The following is a 10,304-nucleotide window of genomic DNA, read 5'->3' on the forward strand; positions in this document are numbered from 1 at the left end:
TGAATGTTAAATGCAATTTGCATATTTACACTCAGTTTCCTATAATTATGCTGACATTTCGTGTAATTAAGCCACAGCAAAATATGCAAGTTTTACACACTCCTACAGCTGATGTAATCGACACCGTCACCTCTCCTATGTGCGTATATCTCCACCCTAACTGTGAACATCCATGGACATCTTATTATATGTTTTATTAGTTAATGTGTAATGGATGGGGGGGTTGATGGAAAATAGTTAGGGAGCTAGGGAGGAGCTAATGCAGGCTAAGGGAGGGAGATGCACTCATTCACATAAAAGTAAGCCCATTGTAATTCAATGCCCAATGTAATTCACAAACTGCACTCGTGTAGTTTGCTGCAGCCAAAAATTTCCCCAAACTGTAGTAAATGCACTGCAGCTCACAGCTGGAGTCAGGCCAGCACCACACACTGCTACACCCTCCATAGACAATAATGGAGATAGTGACTTAAAATAAAATGGCAAAGAAATTTTTTTTGAATTAAATCAAATTATTTAAACGGTTTAAAATATAACTAATATGCAATGTAAAGTTGGAAAAAATATCTATTAACAAAATATATTTTAGTTTATGTTTAAATATTTTAATAACTATTGTTTAAAAAATAATGTAGCATTATTTTTATTAAAATAATGAAATTACTTTTAATTAATTGTATGCATTCCTTTAAATATTTTTAAATACATAAAAATATATTATTTTACTTTAGGTGGGAATTTGGTTTATTAATTTAAACTAAAGAAAACCTTTACACTTTTCTGTATCCTTTACTATAGAGTGATCTTCGCACCAATAGCTCAGTTGCCGCCAAGTGTGCGGAACATGAAATACAGTTGTAAAGCTGCTCCTCTATAGTAGAAACTTTACAGTTGTGTATGTCATTTTAAGTGACCTCACCCCATATTTCAGGGACAGGGGTAAGGGACACATAAGTCTAATCATTTAAGTAACTTTTTACTTGCAAATCTTGGCTAGCCAGAAGTTGTAATTTTACCCCAAAAGATTTAATCTGCTTGTAGTAATTCTACACATGCATATTTACCGATGTGAATAGGTCGCCAGATCCCCACATCATTAAGGACAGCTTGTATGTCAAGTGTCATCTCTGGCACAGCATGATTAAAACTGATAAGAACAGATACTACACTTGGTCTTAGCCAAAAGGCCGAGAAGAGATCAGCATGATAATAAACACAAAATATTTACTTATTCCATCAAAGACGTTAACTGGGGAGATTTGATCAGCTTATATAATGATCCTAGGGTGGAAAAATCCTTGCCTCTATCGCTGTAATAAAATCGAAACTTTTCTTTTCTGTAGCTAGGAATTTTAATATTGTATGCCAGGACTGGAGGCGAGGAATATGCATATTTAAAGCTTAATTACCACCTTTGAAAATGGTCTTAAAAAGTCCATCCTGACAGCCCATCCATGTATTTGAATTGAGCAGACACACCCTAGCACCAGAGCCTTAGATCCAATTACTACATCATCATCCTCCTAGTCCATCCAAAAAAGGGAGGGGAAGAAACCTAGAAAAATCTATCTTCATTACTACTGAAAGGTTGGTTTCCTCTGCCACCATACCGCCTAAGTCTTAATTGAACAAGCCACATACAGTTTCAATTCTCTGAAAGTACCAGATAAGAAGTTGACTGAGGATTGGTCTTTTCCTGGTAAAACTAAAGGTTCCTCCCCTCGTGGTCACCATCTTGACAATAATATCCAAGAAAGCTCTGACATCAAACACTCTTTGTCAACATCCAAGATTGCTGGCAAAGCCTAGCTGGTTACACATTCATTATCCTGCCAGGAAATATAGCTTTGCCAGCAATGGCGTCCCAGAGGCCAGAAGCACAGATCTGGGGCCTAGGGATTCGAACCCCTCTCATTATCTCATAGCAGAGGTCTCCCACGGGTGCTTCATACACTGCAATTACCTGCGTAGATCTCCAACCTGATGAAGTACCATCCGAAACGTCAGACTACCGCTGAAAGAGAGCTCCTCTCAGTGGGATCTGGCACAGAACACCCTTTTTTTCTTTGTAGGGTTCATTTTGATCGTCTTCAGTGCCATGAAAGTATTGATTACTGTAATGTTGGGGGCCCTGGGCCCTCATGCTGGAAAGAACTGACGCAGACACAGTGAGCCACATGGTACAACTGGCCCAGAGCACGTGGGCTCGGCCTCTTTTATTAGAACTGTGTCGCCTGACCAGTGACATCAGTGGTGGGTGGGTGTTCAGTGTTTTGGCATACAAAAGACTAGACTGCTGACTGTGACTCTGGGTCACTACATCCCTCCCAAACTTGGCGAAAAGTCAAACAAAAGAAGTCCAAAACCTATGGGAAGAAAAGTACAGTTTTCAAAACCCCACGACAAAAGGTTCAACCTGTGGGAAAGAAAACACACCAAAAATATAACACTGGACTCGATGATTTGAAGTGAGTCTCTTTGGCGGATTGCAGGTCGCAGATGGTGTAGTTACTGCATCCAGGACTCATGAGTCACTGTGGCATGGTTTGCCGTTATTCGGCGGGTCCTATCTTCTGTCTGCGCCGCCTGAACGTTGTTCTCGGTCTTGCCTTTGCTTGGCACCACTGGTGACAGTTGGTAGTTAGAGAGAAGGGTGACATGATCTGAGTATTGTTTGTCTTCTCGGTTCTCCTCTTCAGTCCTGGTCTTTGGTGATGTCTCTGGGCAGGCTTCAAAGTATTTCTGGGCAGATGAAAGGAGTAGGTGCATACATCCCTCTCACTAGGATGTCCCTCTCGCCGGTGTTCTTCTCTCACAAGATGTCCGGGAGGACCTCTTTGCCAGGCTTCCACTGGACTGGTGTTGTCGGTCATGTTGCTCCACCATAGCCTTCGGGCCGGGAGCGGGGCGCTCCACGATCTTCACCGTTGTGTCCTAGTTCCACCTGAAGGTTACGCTGTTGACTCTTTTCTTGCACGCGAAGCTTTCCTCCCCGTGGGTCTTGCAGACGCACCGTTGTGGATCTGTCTCTCTTGCGGGACTTGCTGACACCAGATGTCCCTTGAGGCCTTTGATACTTGGGCTGCCACGGGTTGGTGTGGAGTGGTCAGTTCCTCAGCCGGATGTATGAGCACTCTCGCCGTCCAATCTTCCGCTCAACCCCAAAGGTAGATTGTTGTCAACAGTCCAAACTTGCCCTCTTCTGTGATCGCCACCTGGATGGATGGCTCGTAGGTGGATATCATTGACTTGTGCTGCCGGTGTTCATGCCAGGCCTTGTTCTCCGCTGCATTCCGGTGTTCTGGTGCAGGTCACCATCTTCTTCTTCTGGTGTGTGTGTTGACTGGTCACACCTCTTTTCTTCTTGTGATCTTCTAGTGGCACCGTGGCACTCACTTCCCTTCTTCTCCACCTTTCCTTTCACGACGTGGTTGGTCCCTTTTCTTTTCTTCAACCACCCAGGCCATCTTCGTATGGCGTGCACTCCACACGAGTCTCCCTGGTTGCATCCTACCCTTAGGACACGCCTTCTCTTCTTCCAATGACCAACACCAGGCATCGCACCTTTCTTCCTGTCGCTCCTCCTTTACTTCGGGTCGGTGTTATCAGACCTCTTCTGGGTCCCGTCCATGGACCTCTTCTTGAACTTCACGTCGGTCTTCATGTCAGACTATTCAGTTACTTTAGCTTTGACTTTCTGGCAAGTCATCTTTGCAGTCGTGACCTTCTGGCAGGTCATCTTCTCCTTTTCATTCCGGGCGACCATCTGACTGGTCATCTTCTCCTTTTCTTTCCGGGCGACCATCTGACTGGTCATCTCCTTTTCTTTCCGGGCGACCATCTAACTGGTCATCTTCTCCTTTTCTTTCCGGGTGACCATCTGACTGGTCATCTTCTCCTTTTCTTTCCGGGTGACCATCTGCCTGGTCAGCTTCTTCCTTTCCTTTCAGGCGACCAACTGACTGGTCCACGTCTTCTTTCCTTTCTTTTCCGGGTGACCATCTGACTGGTCAGGTTCTGGCGGTGACTTTCTGGCAAGTCATCTTCGCTGTGACCTACTGACAGGTCTCCGAGGACGCGTTCCCTGCGTCACTCAGTCGTGGTGACGTGGAGTTCCTTCACTCCGTGCGCATTCCTGCGCAGTGCTGTTTGGTCCTGAGGTGTGGAGTTCCTTCACTCCTTGCGCGTTCCTGCGCAGTGTTGTTCTGTGGCATTGGCGTGTCGCTGTGCAGCGTCACTCTGGCGCTCCTGATTTCTGGCGCTCCTGGCATGTTCTGGCGCAGTACTGCGCGGTCCTGTCGTGCGGGTGTGGGGTTCCTTCACTCCTTGCGCTGTCCTGCGCAAATCTTTGCTTCTGGCGCGTCCCGGCGCTGCTGGCGTTGCTGGCTTGCGTGGCGTTGTGGTGTCAGTCTTGTACTGCTGTGTGGATGTCCTGGGTCACTGTGCCGTGACAATGGGTTTGCAATCACTGTGCTGGGATTTCTTGCTTTGTGCAATGCTTTTTGCAGTTTTATTGTGGATTGCAGGTGCAGTTCCGTGATCAGCTACAAGGTGCCAGTGTTGCACATCTTCTAAACCACCGTCAGCTCTGTACTCTGTCACTCGGTGGTTTCTTCTTGCCCTGCTCTGAGGGCCTCACTTACGGGACCCCCCACCAGGCCTGCTTGCTTCCCCTTCTTCTACCTCGGCTGCGCCGGCACTCCACATATGGTAGGCATTTAATTTCTATCTTATATGCCCGGACACCTTCTTGCCGTTTTGCCTTTGTTGCCTACAATCGCCTGGGCTGCGATTCGCACCCCGTATGCTGTTGGTGCTTGGGGGTGTTAAGTGCTTCAGACCAGGATCAGGGTTGCTGGTGTCGGTCAGGCTATTTCCTTCCCTTTGGGGAAACCGCTGCTGAGGGAGCTGCCGGTGCTGTGCTTCACTGTTCTGAAGGATGACAGGGGAAAGGCAGTGCAGTCTCTCTCCTCGTTAACCCCGCCCGCAGCAGCCTCTCATTCACACTTTGCGTGGTGGGGAATCACACGCGGCAGGGCTGGACAGGGGTCGCTGTTAGCAGGCCGCGGGTGGGCTCCGCGAGCCTTGCTTGACTGTCGGGATGATGTCTGCACTGTTTGGGGGCACAGTCAGTACTTGTAGCGGGTGGGCTCCGCTTCATTTACTTAGGGCCCGGCAGCTCTCCACAAGCTGCGGGCTCACTCGCCTCACCGCCGCACTTCACCTACGCTGCGGGACGGGAGACGCTGCAGGCAGGCCGCGGGTGGGCTCCGCTGGTCCTGCTTCCATGTACAGTTTATAGTTGGCCGCTCGGCGGGGCGCAACGTTCATGCGGGTGGGCACCGCTTTGTAGTGTGTTCTCGGGCGGCGCTAGCAGGCAGCTGCCATTTGCACTGTTGTGACCGTTGCGGGTGGGCTCCGCTTTCGGTGCTGGTCACGGCATGGGCCTACCTTCGGCCAACGGGCCACTCTTGATCCGCGGGTGGGCTCCGCTACGGTGGGGCCTCACTTGCGGCCGGCACAGGTGGGCTCTGGTCGGTCCGCTGCACTTTCACGTCACGCCTGGATGCTCACGCTGGGCATGGAGGTGTGGGGTGGGCTCCCGGTCACCTCCTCATGGATCTTCAGGCCCGGGGCACAGCACACGCCCCTCGGGCCTCTCGGCGGCCGGCGCCGCTTCCCCGGAGGGGTGTCCTGCACATGGGCACTTCCCTTCTTCTTTCCGGGGGTTTTTCTTTTATCTGCGGCACGCGTGGCTAGCGTCCGCCCTCCTCATCGCCAATGTAATGTTGGGGGCCCTGGGCCCTCATGCTGGAAAGAACTGATGCAGACACAGTGAGCTACATGGTACAACTGGCCCAGAGCACGTGGGCTCAGCCTCTTTTATTAGAACTGTGTCACCTGACCAGTGACATCAGTGGTGGGTGGGTGTTCAGTGTGTTGGCATACAAAACACTAGACTGCTGACTGTGACTCTGGGTCACTACATCTACAAACCACCATATTCTGACCGCACATACAGTATAATGAATGAACAATTATTGTTAAGACTGACAGAACGTATCACCCTACTCAAAATGCAAGCGAAGCTGCTTCTAGAAACAAAACCTGTGCTTTTTTAAAGTACACATTTTCTCCCAGAGTCATTCCAGCACGGGCTGTCTAAGGGAAAGAGAGGTATGAAGCCTAAACTCCAAGGAAGATACAGCTCATCTCGTGCTCCTCCTTGAGAGCTGGGCACACAAGCACCCCCTCGAAAAGTGCAGCGCCAAGCACAGCCTTTGTGTGATGGGGGATGTATTCTCACGTTAGAAGAAACACTTGTTCTGCGGGTCTTGTGTAGCGTCCACTCCACTATGCAGCCACACCAGGGTCACCACAGGCATTCCAGGCTTGTGTAATTCATGCATTCGGACTTCTCAATGACTGGGTGCCTGGGCGGCTGTCTACTAGAGACACAAGTCTTCTAACTACCCCAAAGCATGATGTGCCACAAGAATGTGTGACCATCAAAGCTACCATTTATAAAGTAACAAAATCAATACTAACCAAATTCAATAAAACAGCAAACATAGCCAAATCAATAACAAAGAAATCCAATACTTAAGAAAAAGTTGGGTAACTTAACTTTGTGTTGCTGAGCAATAAAAAAGGAGGACCCGTAGACACTAAGGATGTGTATTAGATCAACAACTATGATGATTGGATGATTGTGTTTTTGCTACTTTACGCATTCTTGGAAATATAGCTGATTGGCTTTTAGACAAGTGAGTTTGGGAATTGCTGCTCTGTGAATGAAGTGGAGAAGGGTGATGCATAAACCCTGCCTCCAGTCCTCACATAGAAACTTATACAGATATACAGTGGAGGAGTGTCACCTCACTTAAAACTCTCCCAAAGCCCCAGAGATGAAAAATAAAATGGTAATTCATGACCATTTTATTTTTCATCCCCCGTCCTGAAAAAAAGCGTCAGGTCAAGGGCAGGCCCGCCGCTGAGTGACAGCAGCAGGGCGGTGGGTGGGCTGCAAATGCACTGTTTAAAGTGTGCATGTCTTTTTGGAGCCCGTCTTGTGATGGCCAGGCACACATGCTCACTTTAGACACTTCTAATCCAGCTGTCTTTAGACAGCTGGATTAGAGCAAGTGCAAGCCTCTATAGCGCTGTGGAGCACCAAGTGAGACTGCTCCCCCCAATAAGGGTGCTGCTCTCATGGTCCGGGCCGGACTGGGAGCCACAACCGGCCCTGGCAAAGTGCTCGGCTGGCCCCCCCTCTCCCCACTCGGGGGTTTGGAGGTGCCGCCGATCTCTTTGCAGGGCTGGTTTTTGGCTTATTTTGGTACAGGGCCGATTTTGCAGCTATGCTGCAAAAACGGCCCTGTAACAAAACCGGCCCCCTGGGGCCCAAAACCGGCCCCCACCAGTGCGGCGCACCGGGGGATTGCCCGGTGCCCGCTATGGCCAGTCCGGCCCTGCTATGGTATGAGAGCAGCGCCAGTATTGTTCAAGGGAGTTTCCTACTGGCCGGGTTGCAGAGGAAGAAAGAAGTGAAAGGAAGAGGTTGGTGTGTCTCAGTAAGTGTTTTAATGTTTTTTAATATTTTTTATTTGTGCTTTCTCAAGCATTCCTGACCCCCTCTCGGTAGATGCCAGCCGCCACTGAGAGATGGCCAAGCCAGATAATTCATGGAAAGAGTGGAGTCATGGATCTTAAGTATGAGCCGAGCCTGCAAAAAAAGTCAGTAGGGTATCCATGAAAATATCTTTTTTGTAACTCAGGAAAAAGAGGTACATTATGCTAAATTGGTGTACAAACAAGCCCCAACTCCTTAAAATATAGAAAATACATATTTATTTCCTGAACATTTGCCTTTCAAATTTCTGCAACAATTGCTGATATCAAGGTCAGCATTTCAAAATGTGGTTTTAGGCAAGTCCATCTACTACTAATGATTTCATTAGTCTGGCTGAACAGCTGTTTATCTGCTTTGACTCTGCCTTCGGAGCTGCCACAATTCCAAAAGAAAAATACCACTCATTTTTAATGTTTTAAGAGTTGGCAGAGGAATGGACATCATCCATGAAGAGAACTTAATATAAACTCATCTGTATTCATTTGAACCATTACATTACTGTTTTTGCTTTCACTACATATCAGTCAGGGACTATTATGGCATCTCGAGAGCATGTTCCATATTATATTTGTATGTACTGATAAGGGGGTGATATTCCTAATTTTCTAACAGCTGGGACATTAATATATTGGTCATGCATGTCGAAAACTGGCATAGTTTAGCAATCTCTGCTGCTCCATTCCTTCCTCTAATCTTTCTCTGTGTCCCTCTCATGACCTGTCACCTTCTATTTAGCAGCATGTGCATTAAAACAAAAATGCCACTCCAGAACCCCAAAGAAAAGCTCCACCCCTTGTGCACTATCTTGGCAAAGACTGCATCCTTACCCACCCTTCCATGAACTCTACCTGCAGACAGAGAGGCTTTGGGAATCCGATTAAACTTTTCAACCCCTCTTACAATACTTGCATCGGTCCAGATAACACAGTGGTACAAAAGTACTTGAATACTCCATTTACAGGTATTATCTGATAAATAACACATAGTATAAAATAAGCTCCTTCCACTAATGAGTACATCCCGGTAATTGCACATTTCCATTTATCAGGGATGAAGAGGTGTGTCTGTTTACCTATTGTTCTCAAGCTTTCAAGAGATAGACCATTCCTCCTCACTAGACAATGTGTCAGAGCCTGTGAAAATCAATTTTGTGCTATAACTCTAAGAAACATCAACACAGGCAAATTGTCTATTTGGAAGGAACAGTGGGGCTTATTTCCAAGCACCTTGAGTGGCAAGTGTTTTAGCATTCTATGATGCTCCAGAAGTGCGGAGATGCAACCCAATATCTATGAGGCAACACAAAGCCACCTTGCGTGCCATTTCATGGCCTCGTAGATACGGTGTAAGGTAGAGGTCTTTAAAATGTGGGGCGCGCACCCTTTGGGGGGCTTGGATCGGTTCCCAGGGGGGAGCAAATACTTCTGCAGATGCATGTAAATGAAGATGGCCTGGAAGTGCAGCAATCTTAATTTGCTGCATTTTCATGCTGTCTTCATTTATTCCGGAGTACAGTGAGGACAGTGGTCAGTAAATGTGGTGGAAGCGTCAAGGAGTTTGCTTAAAAAGAAAAAAAAGTAAGTGTTTTTTGTTTTCACAGTAAAGGTCTCCATTTGTAAAAGTTAAAGCAATTATGGTCATAAATTGTAATGTTTGGTATTTCCTTTTTGTGTCTGTAGTGGAGTGATTATTTGAGGAAAAAATTGCATGTGATACTATATTATTAGAATTAGTTGGGGCGTTATGGAGTTGGGGGGTGGAGGGAATTAAGACAGGAAGAGGAGGAAGGCAGACAGAGGTTTAGGTGGAAAAAGATGAGGCTTGAGGTAGAATAGTAAGATGAATTGAACATGCTAAGGATGGAAAAGGCAAATAGAAAATTGGAAGAGGTTATGGAAATCAAAAATGTGAGACGGTTGGAAGGTATGTCAGATGTACACTGGGAGAGCAATAGGGGAATAAATGAATGAATGTGGGAAACTGCCAATAGATTTCCAAGCTGCATACTCCAGTACATGTGTGTTACTCATAAGACACAACTACAAGAAATTATATTTAGTAGTATACTGACCTTTTAATGGCCCCAAATTGTTAGTTTCCATGTCCCCACGTTGTTAATTTGCTTATTAAAGTGGCAACGTCAAAATATGTTGTTTTCTTTTCCTTGTGGTTCTGTTACAGTGGGGATACTTTGCTCGTTTTTTTTAAAGTTCATTGAATTGAGTGTTTCGTGTGTCTGTTATCGTGCACTGAGGAAATTGATACATTTTCTTACAACACATATAGTGGATATATTCGTGACTCATTGTGGACAGACTTAATTGCATGTGGCGGCTAATTCGCTTTTTGGGTATTTGATTTTTTTTCTGAATGGTACCTAGGAATGCCTTTGTTAGAGTACCAGTACCTACTGAGGCACAAGTATTGTAAATATGGTTTATTTAGCTCTTCGACTGACCGGGGATGCTCTTCCCATTCCAGCGCCTTGAGATCCCCATGGGTAAGTAGCACGCTTCAAAATTCCCTGATTGATTGATTGAGCTCTGTGATCCCATATTTACAAGGATCTGTAAACCTGGGAATGCATCAAAACTGTACACCTCCCCAGGGCAGGCGTAATGAGTAGAAATATATTTGTTTCTCCTGGTTTTCTCCTCTTTCTATGTGTGTT

General features: G+C 46.6%; 1 pseudogene; it reads right to left on the minus strand.

Moving 5' to 3' along the window:
• Window positions 1–1,019: 1,019 nt before the first annotated feature.
• Window positions 1,020–1,199, minus strand: LOC144825716 (U2 spliceosomal RNA; annotated as a pseudogene).
• Window positions 1,200–10,304: the final 9,105 nt, after the last annotated feature.

This window comes from Lissotriton helveticus, chromosome 3_1 (assembly GCF_964261635.1).
Source record: "Lissotriton helveticus chromosome 3_1, aLisHel1.1, whole genome shotgun sequence".
Classification (NCBI taxonomy): Eukaryota; Metazoa; Chordata; class Amphibia; order Caudata; family Salamandridae; genus Lissotriton; species Lissotriton helveticus.